At 40.5% G+C, this 21,020-nt stretch overlaps 1 protein-coding gene across 4 annotated transcripts in view; it reads right to left on the bottom strand.

Moving 5' to 3' along the window:
- znf800a (zinc finger protein 800a) overlaps nt 1-21,020 on the bottom strand; it is a 116,269-nt gene that overhangs the window by 58,170 nt on the left and 37,079 nt on the right. The window contains exon 2 of one of the 4 annotated variants that reach the window (XM_043709125.2): nt 2,800-2,898. The exons of the other annotated variants lie outside the window; for them this stretch is intronic. The gene's annotated coding sequence lies outside the window, so the exon portion shown is untranslated. The remainder of the gene's footprint in view (nt 1-2,799; nt 2,899-21,020) is intronic. 4 annotated transcript variants of the gene reach the window in all.

Consider the following 21,020-nt stretch of genomic DNA (forward strand, 5'->3'; position numbering starts at 1 on the left):
CCTCAATAGAATGAGTTGAATACAAGGAAACTGAAAAAGGAACTTCCTAAAATCCTCAAGGAACAAGCTAAGAGTTTTACACTGGGTTGTTAAGTCACGTTAAAATTAATCAGCAGTATTAGTTCCAAAGCAACATTAATCCAATATTTAAGGTTCAACTGTTACAAAATAGAAGACCAATATGTCAGAGTTCAGTGAGCATCAGAGCAAATACATCTGACACCATAGCATCCCCTGTCACAATTACCCCACAATGACCATCAGGTGCCAACTTGTCAGACTACAAGTCACAGTGGGTTCAGAATAAAGTCTGCAGTCTTCTCTGACCAGCAGCTAACTTTGCAATGGCATGTGCATAGCAGTCAAGGTTACCTCTTCCCTCATCATTTTTTTCTTGCTTCTATCTCTTTTCAGGCAAAAAGAGAGAACCACTGGCCAATGGGCAACATGCACCTGTATGAAGCACATAACCAACAAGTGCTACCATTCTTTTGCCACTCATTGAGTAGCAAGAGCTATGGAATATTTGTGCCCTAACATAACTACAACTTCAGTGTCTGAAACAAGTAGGTCATTTACAACAACTATTTGATCATTTTGCCCATTAACTTGCTCCATGCAGTTTGCGCTGGCTTATTGTGATTTACTGCAATGCCAGTTGACAAGGAATTCAAATTGTACCATGGCTGGGTACTCTCAACAGCATGCCACTTTTATGATCTAACAAAAGCTTGGGAGGATGAAATTGAATTACTTTCTATGTTAAGCAACACACAGACATTTCATTATCACCACAAACATATTACAAGAAAATCCTCTTAGCTCCACACCACTCTGGCAGACTTGCCTCTCTAATGTGGATTTATACATAGTTGTGTGTAATTGAAATTACTCGTAACCAATGCAAGAGAGTGAGGGAAAGGTAAGGTCCTCAGTTGCATTTGATTTACTTATGGGTAAACGACACAAAATAAACCTGTTGTGATTTACTTTAAGCAACTACACACCGAAATCTCTGGTATTGGTGCTTTTTCAAAAGATGCACTAATATTGGCATTCCGAAAATAGATGTCTAATAGTTCATACACATCATTACCTTTTTCAATAGTATCAAACACAATTGCAGCAAGATGAAAAACCCTAAAACCTTTGTATAATGGCAAATGTTTTCTTTTCCATGGAGATGTCAGTTAATACTGATGTTCACCATCAGAAGAGAAAACTTGACGTTCATGCAGTCAAAGTTTTGCTACTTCGTTAACAATCTTCACTAAACAGGATACAGATGCTCTTTTGAAAGCAGTCTTTCCTGTGCCAAAACCAAAACCTGCACAATGGCAGCCATGGCTGTAGTGCATGCCATATGGGACCACTGCAGGTGTAAATACTGTTAAATAATACTCCCATAATTAGGTCCTTTTGTATACGCTTTCAAATGTCCCTGAATCAGTGGGTGACACAATGAAAAAGCTACTAAATTGGATTGCAAGAAATCTATTAATTCAGCTGTTCGTTAAAGTTGTCACGCTGAGGACTTCAAACTTTAAGATTTAGGTGTTTTGTTCTGAAAGAAACCAACTAACGAAAAGAAAAAAAGCCATCTACATGTACACAATGAAGCAGGATGCATTACCTTCTGCTTTAAAATGGTATTTAGTGTGGTTCAGGCTTCCCTGCCATTCTCAGCCCACTCTAAATTCCGGGCTGCCACAATCTCTCACCACCTCAGGAATAAATAAAAAGAACTGATCACAAATTTCAAAGTAAGATGGATCAGCTCTCTTTAAAGTGCTTCTGCTTGGCAAACTCACAGGGAGTGGAAAAACGTTCATTTGCTAGCATCTAATCTGGAATAACGAACACCTCTTATTGCCTGGTTGCTGCACTTCTGTTGCTGTTGTCTTTTTGTCAGGATGGTGTCAATTTAGAAAGGAGGGGAGCTATCCGTAACCTCCAAGGAACCAGATAATCCAAAAAGTTCCAGGAGTAATCCAAGGAATCAGCCTTACTAAGTAGTTTTGAAATTGCATGATTACATCTGACATTTTGATATAGATGCAAAGAAACAGCAACAGTTGAATAACCAAGGTAACTAGGCCATATCTTCCTGGAATGAGGGCGGAGGAGGGGGTAAAACAACATAGTTACACTTTGTAACAAAACATGGATAAAAACAAATCAATGTCTGACCCATCTTCTTTGGTTCAGTATGACCAAATTTGTATATTTACTAACTGTGCGATTCACAGTTTTAAATGCAATTTTAAAAATGCAATGTGACCAAAATGGAAAGTTTTGTTCAATAAAATGCATGCTAAAAAGAAACATTAAACTAAAAGAATCAAAAAAAATTTAGAGATTAGTCAGTATGCGGCTGGAAGTTATTTTTTTCAATATCTGACTAGTTTAGCTATGCTGGGATAGACAAAAAGATGGAACAGGCAACTTCAAGTACAAATAACAGTAAATGAATAATATTGAATCATTAAGTTGAAAAATTGGCATCAAAAGTTAGCGAAACATAATGAATAAAGATAGCAGTGATCACATGTGAATGAATCTCAAAATACAAAATGGTATTTTATTAGTTTTCAAGGCACAAACTTATGGGTTTTGGACAATGTGTTCTGCCACAAATGAATAGTCACATGCATCTTCAGCAATTCCAAGCCTCTGAAACCTTCAGAGAGAATGAAGTTGCCACGTCTCCTGCTGATCCACAATCCACACCATCTGAATGCTGCCAAATACTCATTATCTAATGAAAGCAATTAACATTTATCTCTGCCCCATACATACTTTTGTCCAGTTGTGAAGCACTAAAAGGCCGTCCTTTGCATGTCACCAAGCAATAATTTCCTGAATGGTGTTTTGGTTGCAAAACTACACCAAGAATCCCTACAAAGGCAACATAAAAGGAAGATAACTGAAAAAGTGGACCAAAAAGGGTAAAGTTTCAAAATTTTAAGAAAATACAGACACTAAGAAAATCTGTTCCACATTCAAGCAACAACTCTATTATTTTACTTTGAAACAAAGTAGAAGCAGCAGATATTCAGGCACTAATTAACCATCAACACTTTCACAACTCGTGAAACTGAGCCTCTTACAACTGATTTAGTCACCTCACAGCAATTGAATTATTGTCTTATTGACAGATGGGTCCATACGATGGGCCTATAGTGAAAGGAGCCACAGTATTATTCAGCACAGCACAAGAGTATGGACAGATGGGGCACTTTACCGTTTTCAGTAACATGCATGTAAGTAGTTTTTTTGATCATTTTAGGGAGAACATTTTATATTCAGGGGTCAGTAAGCTAGACGGCTTACTTGTACTGGGACACACGCACTATTCAACCCTACTGCCGTGTGGCTGAACACTTCAAACCTCCCCTTACACTCCGCCAAGGATGTGCAAGTCCTGGGCCTCCCCCACTGCCAAATTCTAGCCACTTGATGCCTGGAGGAAGCACACCTCATCTTCCATCTTGGGACCCTCCAACCACATGGGATCAATGTCGATTTCACCAATTTCCTCATCTCTCCTTCCCCCACCTTATTCCAGATCCAATCACCCAACTCAGCATTGCCCTCTTGACCTGTCCTACCAGTCCATCTTCCCTCCCACCTATCTGTCCAACCTCCACTCCAACCTATTACCATCATGCCCCACCTTCATCTACCTATCATGTTGCCAGCTACCTTCCCCCTCGCCCATTTATCTCTCATGCCCTTTGACACCCTCCCTCCCCATTCCTGATGAAGAGCTTATGCTCAAAACGTCCACTATCCTGCTGCTCAAATGCTGCCTGACTGGTTGTGTTTTTCCAGCACCACACGTTTTGACTCTGATCTCCAGTATCTGCAGTCCTCACTTTCTCCTGGCTTCCTTCGAATGCAGAGTAACGCCAAAAGCATTTGTTCAGTTCCTGCACCGGCTGAGGTTACCATAACGCACTCTCCTTCTCAACCCCCACCACCAGGTGTCCCCTCTTTAATGAGGCAGCAGCCCTATGGTCCTCTGGGACTATGGCAACTTTGCCTTTAGCAGTCTGTAGTTGAGGATAGAATTAAACATTAACAGTTTTCTGATGAATGGGTAATTGTTTAGGTAGAAATTAAATACATTCAATTAATACATCAAAATAGTTAACCTCTATAAATAATAGGCAGAAAAGGCATAAATTCTACAGATTATAAAAGCTAGATATAAAAGTAAAGCAATGCTGGATATGTGAAATAGAAACAAAGTGCTGGTAATAGTCAGCACATCTGGCAGCATCTGTGGATAGACATACAAAACTCATGTTTTGAGTCCAACAGGACTCCTCTTCAAGCTGGAGAAAGAGAGCCATTGAGTCCTGGGAATGTTTTAATACAGACTAGGCATTTCAGCAAACTTGCCAATATTAGAGATATCAGGTTTTGGTGGGAGCAAAAGGGACAAGATCAGGCATGCACCAGCAGTATCTATGATTTATCCCCAGACAGTAAGTTCTGGGTACCAAAGCACTTCACTGATTGGGAGAGGGGGGGGGGGGGGGGGGGGGGGGGAGGGGAAAGAGGGTCTGTCGCATGGGCCAGAGTACAATGACAACAAAAAATAATGTTTCCTAATCATTTCACAATATTATCAGGCAGAGCAGCGACTGTGGTTTATATGGACTTCAAAAATCATGGCGAATTAACAAATGAAATTCATAAGGGACAGCCATAAATTTCCTTCAACCGGAGAATGGTCAGCTTGTTAAAAAGTAAACTGAAGAGGATGAGTTGATTTTTTTTGCAGTGCTGTGGAAGAGAGTCAAGATTAACTATGGGCTTCAGTTGAAACAGCATAAATGGGAGATCAATTGAGCTAAATGTAGTTCAGTTCTCATTTTTAAGTCATACCATTCTGCCCTGCATATTTTACTTACATTGCAAACTCTGAAAATCTCTATTTTGAATAGAAACTACTTTGGCAATCTTGTGGTACTGTAACTTGTCCAACATCCAGAGGTGACAATGGCTGATTTCCAGAGCATAACATTCTATAATTATAATTTAGAGCATCGATGTACCTAAATTAATTGGACAACTCCTGTCATTTTGGTTGATCTAATCAACGTAAAAATAAAAAGCAAGCTACCTCCACAGCTTAAAAATATAGGCTGATCTATTTTCATGCAAGCCCCGCCCCCCCAATCAAATTTCCCCACATCACCTGAATATAGCATAAAAATCCAAATCAGTACAGGCTAACCTAGAATTGTGATGTAATTTATAGCTGTTTTGCACAAAATGAATGGCAACCTCAAATGAAATGCATCCTATAAGTAACAGAAGATGGGCGAGTAAAATTAACTCATTGAAATAACTTTGAATAAAGCAGTCTCCTTAAAAGCTGGAGTGTATGCCAACTCTCCAAACCACATCACAAAATTGCACCAAGGCTTCATTCATTCCTTCTCGTGCTAATCCACATGACTGCCCGGCTTTCATTTTGAAATTCAAATCCATCCATAAGGACCCTTCGGTCTATGGGACCTTGTCTCAATAACCTCCACTCGCCTTATAACACCCAGAGATCCCCACCATTTGTCACCTTTTCAGAATACGCAAATTTCACTGGTCCTCCCTAAATCTCTCTGCTTCTTTACTCTCTCTGTTCCTTCAAGATGCTCGTGACATCCATGTCTTTGGCCAAGCTTTTAGTCAACTGCCCCATAACTTGTTTTTAAATTTTCTTTGGGAATTCTCCTGTGAAGTACTTTGGGATATTTTGCTATGATGAAAGCAACTTGCCATGCCTGCATTATTTCAGCTAGCGCGCTTTTAAAATTAACTTTTTTCAACTAATGAAAATAGATCAGCCTATATTTTTAAGCTGTGGAGGTAGCTTCCTTTTTATTTTTACATTGATTAGATCAACCAAAATGACAGGAGTTGTCCAATTAATTTAGGTACATCGATGCTCTAAATGATAATTATAGAATGTTATGCTCTGGAAATCAGCCATTGTCACCTCTGGATGTTGGACAAGTTACAGTACCACAAGATTGCCAAAGTAGTTTCTATTCAAAATAGAGATTTTCAGAGTTTGCAATGTAAGTAAAATAAGCAGGGCAGAATGGTATGACTTAAAAGCAGGGTTCAAAAGTCTTACTTCAGGCTGCTAGAGCTTTTAAATACATTGGATTGGAAATGAGGCAGGTTGGATCAAGTGTCACTTTGCATCAGCAATCTTACTTGGAAAATGTTTGCCCCATTGCTATTAGTCAAAATAGTGCTCAAACAAAAACACTGGCTCCCAAACTGGAGAAGGAAGAATTGTGACAATCTAATTGGGCAGCTGATTTGACTGGGCACCCAAACAGATTCCAGTCTGGAGTATTAGGAAAGCATCACTAAAAAGCGACATGTATGCTGGAGTTACGAAATACTCACAGCTTGTTGCTGATTGGAATAACTTAAAGAATTTTGACTAAATGCACCCAAATCTTTCAAATGGAAATATTTAAAATGGACCGAAAGGGCAGTTATTTCACGCAAAGGGTGCTGAGTGTATGGAATGAGCTGCCAGAGGTGGAGGAGGAGACTGGTACAATTACAACATGTAAAAGGTATCTGGATAGGTACATGAATAGGAAGAGTTTAGAGGGCTGGCAAATGGGATAAGATTAATTTAGGATGTCTGGTCAGCATGGATGCATTGGACCAAAGGGTGTGTTTCCATGCTCTACATCTCTATAACACTCAGAGTTCATCCTGTTATCTTGCATAGATTAAGTGAGGACTGCAAATGCTGAAGATCAGAGTCAAGAGAGTGGTGCTGGAAAAGCACAGCAGGTCAGGCAGCATCCGAGGAGTAGGGGAAATCAACGTTTTGGGCAAAAGCCCTTCAGCAGGAATTCCTGAAGGTGGCCTTTTGCCCGAAATGTCGATTCTCCTGCTCCTCGGGTGCTGCCTGACCTGCTGTGCTTTCCCAGCACCATACTCTCAACTGTTATCTTGCATGTTAGTCAAGTCTAATTTTGATACATTAATAATGATCACAAAACCAGGATTATTGGAAACTTCAATCATGCAATTTTATTTTCAAGCCATCATTGTTCGAAAATACTGGGATAATCTCAATCTCAAGTTAGGTGATCAAACACTAAGTCTCCCTACTCAAGTAGATGAAGAAAAACAACCCAAGATTAACCAAGCATATCACTATTATTAAAAAATGGCCAATAAAATTACTGCCGCATTTTAAAGACATATATAAATCAGGGAATGTGTAAATGACTATGTACTGAAAAGAAGAACAATGAACTGTGCTTCTAAAAAGCGGAGAAAAGTAGTTTTTTGCAGCTGGTAAACACAGGCAAACCTAATCCATGAGAGAATTTTACTTTTAGGGAAACACTAAATCCAGACAAACTGGCACCACTTGTTGTGGGATCAAGACAGCTCAACACAGTAACAACTCACCAATTAGTAAGGCTGTGGTAGGGGCTCTTGCAGCACAGTGGTCTCAAACTCTGAGCCAAGAAGCCTGGATTCAAATCCCACATACTCCAGACAGATATCCACTACCACCACTGAACAAGTTGATTAGAAAATGTCTGTAGTTTAACACAGCTTCAGAGGACAATGAAACAGAGAAGTAAGGAAATCGACAGGAGCTGGCTGCAAAAATTTCTCTCTCCCCACTCTGCAAAATTATGTTATCCAATTTTCCATCAATAGAAGAGTAAACTACATTCAGAAGATGCTAAACCCATAAACACAATAAAGAGATTGATTCTAGAGATGAGAGATGTGTCTTACGAAGGGATACTGAACAGTTTAGAAAAATATGAGAGGAGATCTAATTGACACATAAGATGCTGAAGGGGATTGATGAGGTAGGCATAAATAGGATGTTTCCTCATGTAGGCCAATCCAGAAGAGAGGTCATAGCTTTTGGATAAAGAGTAACAGATTTACAAAGAAGAGGAGGAGAAATTACTTCCTTCAAATAGTTGTGAATCTGGGGAATTCACTATCTTAGAATGTAGGGGATGCCAGGAGATTGAATAAATTTGAGAAAGATAGATTTTTAATTACTAAATCATAAAGATACTTGAAAACTGCCCCTCTTGAATTCAGTAGAACATCACATATTTTTAAAAGACAGACCTTTATTGAGAAGAACCAAACTCTAGAAGCATTATTTAGGTTAAAAGGTTATGGAGACCAGTCTGGGAAGTGGAGTGAAGGCCAAGATGCGATTGTATTAAATGATGGAGCAGGCTCAAGGGTCTGAATTGCATTCTCCTCCTTCTAGTTCTTACATTCTTAAAGCATCTAGGTCCAACCAAGCAATCAATTCACCGAATGCTGAACGTTACTATGTGTACAAAGATTGTAGTATCATCAAAAAATTGAAAGGATAATAAAATAAACCCATTTTGAGATTTGAAGTGGTAGTATAGAAATTAACATTTTTTTTCAGTCCACTTCTTTTATAACATTTGGGCTTTATCTCCTTTGCTTTGGGTGCATGGGAATATTAAATGGGGTAAACTTTAAGTTCCATAAACTATAAATCCTTTTATTTTGTTGTTCTTGTTAAGTGTGCTACAATAAGGAGACTTACTCTCACGGTCATTGAAGCAACAAGTTGGGGTTTGCTTTTATCCTGGGTAGCAGTCAGAAGCAATTTGGGACCTTCATTAAATCTTCACAGTTCTTGCAACTCTAGGAATAGTAAGACATGACTTCTGGCGCATTATGCTAGTGAGACATGAGAAAAACATTGCAAAGTGGGAGAGAGTAAAACCAGAGTCAAGTTTTACATCTGCTCCCCAGTTCGACTGGTATTATTCAATATTAAGCACAGCAATGATTTTAATAACTCTAGAGTTAAGGAGTAAAATACAAGTTGGAGTTACAGTCTTTGCAAGAGGTTTTCAGCCATTAATAATAGCACAATTTATAAAAAAAGGAATATGCAGATGGTTTTACTGCAAAGAATAAAAAAAACTGAACAATTCATTCAAGCAATAACCAGACACCTACCCAAGCTAAGCACATGTGGACATCTAATAAAGTCTCCTGACAGTCTCTGCTTAAACTCACAAATGACGAATCACTGATGAGTCAGGAACAAGTAGTTAGCATTCACAGAAACGTATCCACTTTGAGAGCCACCATCTTCACAAAATGACGGCAAGTAATTAGCAAGAAGAAAGGTCAAAAGGAGAATAAAATGCACATGATGTTATAAGTGGCCAATTCCAATTTCATCAACAGCAAATCAATTCTATCCAAGATGAAAGTACTCAACTGAAATGGTTCATCATGTAAATTATAACTTCTATAAAAGCCTTTTGTACCTGTACAGATGAAGGGCAAGTGGTTAGGCCCATGGATTGGCGACATTAAATACAAAGATGGAAGACAAGAAACACAGTGTAAGCTCAAACAGTAGGGCTGGGAGCAAACATATCCTTACGAAAGTTAATAGGGAAAGGGAAGTCGATCAGTTGCAGTCCTACACGGGACAGAAAACAGGGTGGGGGCATAGTTTAACGAGGACAAGAAATGCAGAACAAAGAATACAACAAGAAACAGGCTATGAGATTTGGATGTCTTAGTGGCCACGAACAAACTAGAAGAAAATAAAAAGATGGCAAACAACACAGCTGGACAGAATTTGGGGTGTACGCAAGAGTTGCCAGATAGAGGACAACCAGCCATATTAAGTAGGTGGATTTGTAATGAAAACCAGGGGCGCAACATGTACCGGGAAATAGAGAAGGCGTGTCAGAAAGGCAAGGTCACGGTGATCATGTGAGACTTCAATAGGCAGGTGGACTGGGTAAATAATGTTGCCAGTGGATCCAAAGAAAGGGAATTTATAGAACGCTTACAGGATGGCTTTTTGGAACAGCTTGTCATGGAGCCCACAAGGGAACTGGCTATTCTGGACCTAGTGCTATGTAATGAACCAGACTTTATAAAAAAATCTTAAAGTAAGGGAACACTTAGGAAGCTGCGATCAAAATATGATAGAGTTCAGTCTGAAGTTTGAAAGAGAGAAGGCAAAATCGGATGTAATGGTGTTACAGTTAAATAATTATAAGGGCATGACAGAGGAACTGACAAAAATAGACTGGAAGCAGAGCCCAGTGGGGAAGACAGTAGAACAAAAATGGCAGGAGTTTGTGGGTATAATTGAGGACACTGTACAGAGGCTCATGCCCAAGAAGAGAAAGATTATCCGGGGAGGGATTAGACAGCCATGGCTGACAAAGGAAGTCAGGAAATGTATTAAAGAAAAAGAAAGATCCTATAAAGTGGCCAAGAGCACTGGGAAATCAGAAGATTGGGAAGGCTACAAAAACAAACAGAGATAACAAAGAGAGAAATAAGGAAGGAGAGGATCAAATATGAAGGTAGGCTTGCCAGTAATATTAGAAATGATAGTAAAAGTTTCTTTCAATGTATAAGAAACAAATGACAGGCAAAAGTAGACATTGGCCACTTTAAACTGATGCTGGAAGCCTACTGATGGGAGATAAGGAAATAGCAGGAGAACTTAATAAGTACTTTGCGTCAGTCTTCACAGTGGAAGACATGAATAATATCCCAACAATTAAAGGGAGTCAGGGGGCTGAGTTGAGTATGGTTGCCATTACAAAAGAGAAAGTGCTAGAAAAGCTAAAAGGTCTTAAAATTGATAAATCTCCTGGCCCCCATGGGCTACATCCTAGAGTTCTGAGGGAGGTGGCTGAGGAAATAGTGGAGGCGTTGGTTGAGATCTTTCAAAAGTCACCGGAGTCAGGGAAAGTCCCGGATGATTGGAAGATGGCTGTCGTAACCCCCTTGTTCAAGAAAGGATCAAGACAAAAGATGGAAAATTATAGGCCAATTAGCCTAACCTCGGTTGTTGGTAAAATTCTAGAATCCATCATTAAGGATGAGGTTTCTAAATTCTTGGAAGAGCGGGGTCGGATTAGAACAAGTCAACATGGATTTAGTAAGGGGAGGTCGTGCCTGACAAACCTGTTGGAATTCTTTGAAGAGGTGACAAGTAGGTTAGACCAGGGAAACCTAGTGGATGTGGTCTATCTAGACTTCCACAAAGCCTTTGATAAGGTGCCACATGGGAGGCTGCTGAATAAGGTGAAGGCCCATGGTGTTCAAGGTGAGCTACTGGTATGGATTGAGGATTGGCTGTCTGACAGAAGGCAGAGAGTTGGGATAAAAGGTACTTTTTTGGAATGGCAGTCGGTGACAAGCAGTGTCCCGCAGGGTTCAGTGTTGGGGCCGCAGCTGTTCACGTTATATATTAATGATCTGGATGAAGGGACTGGGGGCATTCCAGCGAAGTTTGCTGATGATACGAAGTTAGGTGGACAGGCAGGTAGTACTGAGGAAAGTGGGGAGGCTGCAGAAGGATCTAGACAGTTTGGGAGAGTGGTCTAGGAAATGGCTGATGGAATTCAATGTGAGCAAATGCGAGGTCTTGCACTTTGGAAAAAAACATACAGGCATGGACTATTTTCTAAACGGTGAGAAAATTCATAAAGCCAAAGTACAAAGAGATCTGGGAGTGCTAGTCGAGGATTCTCTAAAGATAAACATGCAGGTTGAGTCCGTGATTAAGAAAGCGAATGCAATGTTGTCATTTATCTCAAGAGGGCTGGAATATAAAAGCACCATTGTGCAACTGAGACTTTATAAAGCTCTGGTTAGGCCCCATTTGGAGTACGGTGTCCAGTTTAGGTCCCCACACCTCAGGAAGGACATACTGGCACTGGAGCGTGTCCAGCGGAGATTCACACAGATGATCCCTGGAATGGTAGGTCTAACATACGAGGAACGGCTGAGGATCCTGGGATTATATTCATTGGAGTTTAGAAGATTAAGGGGAGATCTAATAGAAACTTACAAGATAATACATGGCTTGGAAAGGGTGGACGCTAGGAAATTGTTTCCGTTAGGCGAGGAGACTAGGACCGTGGACACAGCCTTAGAATTGGAGGGGGTAAATTCAGAACAGAAATGCAGAGACATTTCTTCAGCCAGAGAGTGTGGCGGACCTGTGGAATTCATTGCCACGGAGTGCAGTGGAGGCTGGGACGCTAAATGTCTTCAAGGCAGAGATTGATAAATTCTTGATGTCACAAGGAACTAAGGGCTACGGGGAGAATGCAGGTAAGTGGAGTTGAAATGCCCAGCCATGATTGAATGGTGGAGTGGACTCGATGGGCCGAATGCCTTACTTCCACTCCTATGTCTTATGGTCTTAAAACATGTCCCTTGATAGGATCAGTAAGAGTGAAGCATTACTAGTGACATGTGAACGTGAAGTAAAATTGAGGGATCAAGACAGAAGTGTAAATTTTTTTTTGGCTTTGTTGGGTACAAATGCTTGAGACTATAGATCAATTGATATTAAAGCTATATTTCAGTAGGGAGGTTAGCTTAAGGAGGAAGTGTTTCTTTACCCTCCAAAACAGATGTCAAATGCAGTGAAGATACTCTGGTTGTTACATAGGTATATGGTGTAAACAATATCGCTAAAGTTTAGCATCTCTCAGTAAAGATCTGTCTTATTAAAACAGGGTTGTTTTCAGTTAAATAAATATTGGCCTGTTGTGTTTTACTGGAATCAGGAAGGGCAGCTTTCAGGCATCTTTCTGATTCATGTTGGTGATGTTCTGTGGAATGGGAGTAGTGTATTTGGAAACACTGTCAGAAATGGGTTCAAAGCAGAGTTCAAAAGTCTAAGACAGGCAGCTGGAGCTTTTAAATACACTGGACTAGAAACGAGGCAGGTTGGATCAAGTGTCACTTAGCATCAGCAATCTTACTTGGAAAATGTTTACCCCATTGTTATTAGCCAAAGTAGCGCTCAAACAGAAACAGTGGCTTCCAAAATGGAGATGAAAGAATTGTAACAACCTAACTGGACAGCTGATTTGACTAGGGGACCCAAACAAGACCAGGTTCCAGTCTAGAAAATGCAAATTGGAGTTCAATGATGAAAAGTCCCAAAATGGAAGATATTATTCGGGTGAACAAAACATTGGAAAAAATTAAAACTGGAGCATCACATCTTAAAATTTACATCATTGGGAGATGCCAGGAACATAAGGTAAACGGTTGTCCTTTAGCTTAAGCGGCTAAAAAGGTCAAAATAGCAGTTAAAAAGTACTTTCACTGTGGAGACTATTACTTTGGGTGAGAAGGTAGAGACAGCAATTTTCTTAATGAAAATACTCGAGGAGCAACACCAAGTAAGTGCTAAGTCACGATGTGATAACATACACTCAACAAAATGTGTCAATGAAAACAAGACTGAGGATTAATATCGTTGTTTTAAAATAGATGGGGTGGAGAGATCTCCAAATCGAAACAGCAGCAATTAGCTCGGATTAATTTACAAAGAAAACCACAAATTCTAAAAACTATTGGGCATACTATAAAAAGTACGCCTGGAAGTTAAATGAATTGTATATCATAAGGAAGTTATGAATCAGCGAGAGGAGAACTTCATGGAGTGTGTGGACTTAAATTCTGTTTAAATAGTCATCTTTTGGAGTAAAGCAAAAGCTACCGAGATTTTTCTATAGCTTAGCTGTCTACTAACTCTTCAAATTTATTCTTGCTTTCTAACAGCAGAGTGAAATCCATCCATTCTTGGGACTTCTCAGTGTATCTCCTGTAAGGTAATGCAGTCACCTTCCCAGCAATACAACTGCAAGCAATATCACCCAACACTGAGTTTGCTTCTGTCTCATACTCACTTGACTTCTAGTCACATTGCCTGTAACTCTTTATGGTGATCCTTGAACTGTTCTGAGTGACTCACTGAAAGCTTTGCAACTAGCCCCACCCCTGTTAGCGAACAGAATCTCACATCTCTTATTTTGCAACAACCAGAGGTGACAATACCTTGGAATGGAGTGGGTCCTAAACATTACATTTTCACAGAATGCTGGTTTCTGCAGCAAAGAATGCTCACAAAAAAGGATTTATTTCATAGTGCATTATCAAGAGACCTTGTGTGCTGTTTAACCTGAAGTCCCACTCCATAATTGAAATATAATTTCAGAACACAACATGGAAAGAAATATTTGTATAATCAATTGTTTAATATTATTTTATTAAAAATAATACATTTATTTAGCTCAGAGTTCCAAGATTTATACAGCATGAAGTGCTATTTTATCTATGTTACTTTATGAGATGCAGAGGAGGATTGATGAGGACAATCTGGTTAATGGTGTGCATTTGGGCTTTCAAACATGTGTGAAATAGTACCACATAATACTTTTTAGCAACATTGGATGTCAGTGACTGCACTATTCAAAACTGGTTATGACAGCATGAAGCAACTGCTCTTTAGACTAGAATGATTTTTAAACAAACATGATTCATGGGATGGCTAGCCAGCATTTATTGCCCGCTTCTAGTTGCCCTTAAGGTGGTGGTGAGCTGCGTTCTGGAACTGTTGCGGTCCACAAGCTGTGGGTTGACCCACAATATCATTTAGGGATGGAATTCCACAATTTTGACCCAAATGACAGTAAAGGAATAGAGATAGAATTGTGTGGCTTGGAGCGGGAACTTCAAGTGGTAGTGTTCCCGTGTATCTGCTGCCCTTGTCTTTTGACATGAATGTGGTCATAGGTTTGGAAGGAACTGTCCAAGGATCTGTGGTGAATTTCTGCAGTGCATCTTGTAGATAGGAGTAGCAGCATTGATAGTGGAGGGAGTGGACGCAGTGCCAGTCAAATGGGCTACTTTGTCCTGGATGGCATCAAGCTTCTTAATTTATCCACCGATATCCACCAGAATCTGGCATAGGATCCAGAAACATTTTCTTGGACATATATTAGTGACTTGAGCTTGAATGCAGAGGGTACTAATTTCCAAGCTTACATATGACAGGAACCTCAAAACGTTGAAAGCAGTGACTAGAATAGCAACCTACGCTAGGCATTTGCACACAGACTGGCAAAATAGGCAGAAACATACTGGGTGAAATTTAATACAGAAGTGTAATAATTTTTTTTGTAGGTAGAATCTTAAAATGCATTACAAACTAAATTATAAGAGGCCTGAACCTGTATATTGACAAGTCTTTGAAGGTAGTAGGTCAAGTTAAGAATGCTCATATAATGACACAGAATCCTTGATTTTAGAGCCGTTGGGTACAAAAACAAGTTATGAAAACACTCACTTGGCATCAGCAGTAGTGACCAACTCTGGACGTCAAGATATTAAAATGGACGCAGAGGAGACTGATTAGAATCATGCCAGGGATGAATAGTGGTCCCACAGAGAGAACAAACAAACAAGGGCTGTCATCCTTAAAGCAGAGAAGCTTATGAAAGACTTGACAGAGGTTCTCAAAGTTACAAAGAGTTTGATGTAACACATAAGGAAAAACAAACTTTTCCAGTGACAGCAGAGTCAGCAACTGGGCAATTCATATCTAAAATAATTGGTAAAGAGAACCAGAGGAGACCTGAGAAAGGAAACTTTCACATTATGAGCTGTTATGATCCGGAAGGCACTGCCTGAAAGCACATCGCATATCCTACAATAACGTTCAAAAAAGTGAACTGAACAAAACTTTGAAGGCAGAAAATTTGCAGGGAGCTTTGGAACCAATTTGCTAGATTTTTCAATTATCCAGTTCAGCTGACTTGCCTCTTTCTGTGCTGTATCATTCCACAGTTTTGTCTGTTAAGGGGTGCACAGGGTGAAAAACATACAAATAGTTTTTTTTTTAAATTTGCTTGTAAGATGCGGACATTGTCAGTGGAGCCAGCATTTTATACCCATTCTTAACTGGGACAACAACAAATATTCTTGAATCTGGAGTCATGTGCAGGCCAGATGATATTTATAGCTTATTTCTTGTAATTATAAAATATTAAGATTGCCCAGAGGAAGCCATAAACTTTACATGTTTAAAGTGAATTGAAATACTATTTGGATCTTCATACCAAACAGCTCTAGGTCCAAAAATAGACAGACATTGCTGGAAAAGCCCAGCAAGCCTGGCAGAATCTGTGGAGAGAAATCAGGGTTAACACTTCGGGTTACGTGACCCTTCCTCAGAACTAATGGTAGCTGGGAAAATGTCAGTTTATATGCAGAAGATATCTGCAGTAACTTGCCAAGACATTCAACAGTCCTGAGAAAAATATAGAGGTGATTATCATTACTTTTCCAGTAGGTACCTTATTTGGACATAAATCAACTACTCGCGTCACCATTATTTCCTAACACATTTTAGAATCACATCTTCTATTACTAAAAACGAGAAGTCAATTGGCATCGCTGCTAGCTGGGGGTCCTGCTGGTTTGCAACCAAAGAAGAAGCAGTTTCACTGAAATTGGATCTAAAAGCTGAGTGCAAGCATACACATTCAAAAAGGCAAGTGTAATATTCTGTATTACAGAGGCAGAGGAAGAGTTGGCTCAATGATTAGCACTGCTGTGTCACAGTGCCAGGGTCCCAGGTTCGGTTCCAGCCTTGGGCGACTGTCTGTGTGGAATTTGTACATTCTCCCAGTGTCTGCATGGGTTTCCTCTGGGTGCTCCAGTTTCCTCCCACAGTCCAAAGATGTGCAGGTCATGTGAATTGGCCATGCTAAATTGCCCAGTGTTAGGTGCATTAGTCAGTGGGAAACGGGTTTGCGTGGGTTACTCTTCGGAGGGTCGGTGTGGACTTGTTGGGCCAAAGGGCCTGTTTCTACACCGTAGAGAATCTAATCTAAAAACAGGAAACTGACCCCACAAAAACCAGTGTATTAAACAGACAATGGAGAAAGCCTCATCTGAATCAGAACTGTAATAGGGCTTATTAACTATTATTTCAATTATTTTTCCCTTTCAGTTGAACTGCATCACTCTTTGCACTCCAAAGAGAAGTACTTGAAGGGGGAAAGAGTTAACTATGTTTGGAAATTCAAGCTTCAGAAGACTGGGCATCTGAATATCAATCTGCAGTTGGAAAGTTGAAAGCTGTCCTGAATTTTGATTGGGCCTTTGTACTGTTAGTTGCCAGACTTATTTGATGTTATAAAAAACCTGTTCATGTCAAGTTGTAGAGGCTGAGGTCAAGGCTGCTTCATAACTTTAGCCAATCTTTAAACAAAGACCAAACATATCACCTGTCTCACAAATTAGAACATGGTTTGACGACAACCCTGATTCATGCTCTAGTGAAACTAAAACAGTGCTGGTAAACAAAGCTGGGTGCTATTCAACTTTGAACTAACATACGCGGAGAGGTCTAAGACTACCTCAGCTGTGCACTGTTTGTGAGGAAGTTGAGACAGCTGCTCTGTCACAAGACTTGCATCGAACTAAATGCAAAGCAAAGGTCGAGAGAAAGGGAATAGTGTTGTGCTATTGATTATGACGTTACTTAAAACACTCCTCAGTCTTTCAAAAATAAGATCAAAAACTTATTTATAATGATGTTACATCAATTGAGTTTTCTAAACATTGTCCTTTGGATCTCCTAATTGGTAGATCTAGTCTTAAGTGTACTACAGCACTTAAAACACAAACACAGCATAATCTTATAGAGTTTGACTCCTCAGGTTTAGTCATGTCATGTAGACAATGAAACCTGAAGAAAAATGATTTCCCCACGTCACATATTTTTCACCCTACAAATGAAGCATCAATAATCTTGTGCCTTCCCCATCTATCCTCACAAATCTAATACAGACTCTAGTTTTGAATTATTTGCCACATTAAGTAATATGGAACAAGTAAACAGAGGTATGCTGTTGTGGTTCTGTTCACCGAGCTGGGAATTTGTGTCGCAGACGTTTCGTCCCCTGTTTAGGTGACATCCTCAGTGCTTGGGAGCCTCCTGTGAAGCACTTCGGTGATCTTTTCTCTGGCATTTATAGTGGTTTGAATCGGCCGCTTCCGGTTGTCAGTTTCAGCTGTCCACTGCAGCGGCCGGTATATTGGGTCCAGGTCGATGTGCTTGTTGATTGAATCAGTGATGAACCAGGTTTGACCTACAGAGAATGAAACCTGAAAGCAACAACACCCCCAGATTCTATGGACTACCCGAAGTGCACAAACCAGACATCCCACTCAGACCCATCGTATCACTACCAGGGACACCATCACACAAGCTGGCTAAAGAACTACAGCAGAAACTGAAACACCTGACCAGCGGATCCAGACAGACACTCTATACAGTCAACACAGGAATTATTGGACATCAGAAATATACACATAGACAAGGAAGAAACTATGGTCTCATTCGATGTACCGGCACTGTTCACCTCGATCGACAAAACTCTAGCCAGAGAAACAATAGCCAACCTACTGGACACACGGAACAGACAACAAGACAGTGAACCTATCAACTAAGACTGCATACTCAAACTACTGGACCTGTGCCTCACAACACACTTCACATTCAACAACCAAATATATGAACAAGTCAACGGCACACCCATGGGCTCACCCATCTCTGGACTCATAGCAGAAGCTGTAATGCAAAGATTAGAACAAACAGTCCTACCACAAATCCAACCCAAACTCTGGGTCAGATATGTGGACGACACCTTTGTAATCATTAAAAACACAGAAAGAGAGAACACACACCGGATCATTAACGCCACACTCACAGGAATCCGATTCACTAGAGATGAAGAAATGGACAACCAACTCCCATTCCTAGACGTGATGGTACAGAGAACACCGAACGGAGAATTCACCACTAAGGTACACAGGAAAGGCACACACACAGACCAAGTCCTGAACTATGAAAGCAACTACTCCAACACGCACAAAAGAAGTTGCATCAAGACACTATTCAAAAGGGCCACAACACACTGCAGTACACCAGAACTGCAAAAAGAGGAAGAAGAACACCTCTACAATTTAGTCGCCAAAAACAGATACCCCCGCAATTTCATCAACAGATGCCTAAGGGAAAGACAAGGGAATGAGGACATGCCACAACCCAAAGGACTAGCCACTTTACTATACATCAAGAACATTTCTGAACTGACAGACTATTATGACCACTAGGACTCATAACAGCACACACACAGCCACTCTCAGACAACAACTCACCAGGACAAAGGACCCGATACCCAGCATGAGCAAAACCAACGTAGTGTACAAAATCCCATGCAAGGACTGCACAAAACACTACATAGGACAAACAGGAAGACAGCTAACGATCTGCATCCATGAACACCAACTAGCCATGAAACGACACGACCAGCTATCCTTAGTAGCCACACACGCAGATGACAAGCAACATGAGTTTGACTGGGACAACACTACTATTATAGGACAAGCCAAACAGAACAGCCAGGGAATTCCTAGAGGCATGGCACTCAAGCACAGATTCTATCAACAAACACATCGACCTGGACTCAATATACCGGCCACTGCAGCGGACAGCTGGAACTGACAACCGGAAGCGGCAGATTCAAATCACTATAAATGCCAGAGAAAAGATCACAAAAGCGCTTCACAGGAGGCTCCCAAGCACTGAGGATGTCACCTAGACAGGGGACGAAACATCTGCAACACAAATTCCCACCTCAGCGAACACAACCACAACAATGAGCACCCAAGCTACAAATCTTTGCACAAACTTAGAGATATGTTGACGAGACAACATTAAAATCAGAAAAACAAGTTATAAAGGATAAGTTACGAATGTGACTCACTTGAAGAATATATTTTTATGAAATAGTTTACCAAGGCAGCAAATCAAAATTTCTCATAAGTCTTGTTGAAAGAGAAATCACCTGCCTCCAGAATCAGTATATTCTCTAAAAGAAACAATAGATGCACAGAATCAATCGTAGAATCCCTACAGTGCACAGGCAGGCCATTCAACCCATCAAGTCTGCATCAACTGTCCAAACCCACTCACCTATCCTATGCACATAACCCTGCATTTCCCCATGGTTAATCCACCTAACCTACACATCCCTGGACACTCTGGGCAATTTAGCATGGCCAATCGAACTACTCTGCACATTTGGATAGTGGGAGGAAATCTGAGCACCTGCACACACAGGGAGAATGCGCAAACACCACAGACAGACACTCAAGGTTGGAGTCAAACCCAGGACCCTGGCACTGTGAGGTAGCAGCGTTAACCACAGAGCCATTGTGCTGCCCCAAAAAGCAATTTCCAGCAAGAAAATATAGGGTGGAATCTTCCCAGGCCCTGAACAATATGGGCTATAATGAGAAATTTAGAAATGTAATAAGATGTTGGTCTCTGTCAACAAAGGCTTTGCTCAATAAGTAACATTTTCCAACTAGGTTCCAGATATCAAAACAAAATTCTCACTGGAGAATGCTGAGAGACCTATTAACAGGGATTATCACTCATTATCATCCTCATTATTACTAAAAAAAACAAGGTTGCTGGAAAAGCTCAGGAGGTCTGGCAGCACCTGTGAAGAGAAATCAAAGTTAACGCTTCGGGTCTGGTTTTCTGAGGAAGGGTCACTGGAGACGAAACATTTAGTTCCTCACTTCCTACAAGAGTCTGTCTGCGCTCCAGCCTCGGCAGGTGACACTGGACACTACTCCTGGCTTGTGTTGCCAGGACCCATGATTGAAGAGTGTCTTCTTTGGCTTGACTGAGGACTACTCTCCTTAAACTTTGAATCATGGCCTTTTGCCTGAAGACATTTAATCAGTTTGCCACATATGTTATTGGCACATGGAGTGTGAGGTTAACTAACATGATGCTGTATAGCAACATGTCCACCCCTTGACAAACTGACTGACCACTGACAACCGTGACAAGGCACCTGCTTTGATTCTACACTAAAAGGCAAGGCAAGACAGAAATAGGGTGAGCCTGTTAGCTCTATTTGAGGCATAAAGGCATGAAAGGCATGGATAGTATCCCACTACCTTTTTGAGATCTTTCTATCTTAACGTGAATTATTTTCTCTTGAAATACAAGAAAGAGAGGGATTGACTTCAAAGTAGATGGCACAGATGTTAGTGCTGATATA

Source organism: Chiloscyllium plagiosum, unplaced genomic scaffold, assembly GCF_037043375.1.
Source record: "Chiloscyllium plagiosum isolate Xiang-an unplaced genomic scaffold, Cpla_swu_hap1 HiC_scaffold_19, whole genome shotgun sequence".
In the NCBI taxonomy this organism is placed as follows: Eukaryota; Metazoa; Chordata; class Chondrichthyes; order Orectolobiformes; family Hemiscylliidae; genus Chiloscyllium; species Chiloscyllium plagiosum.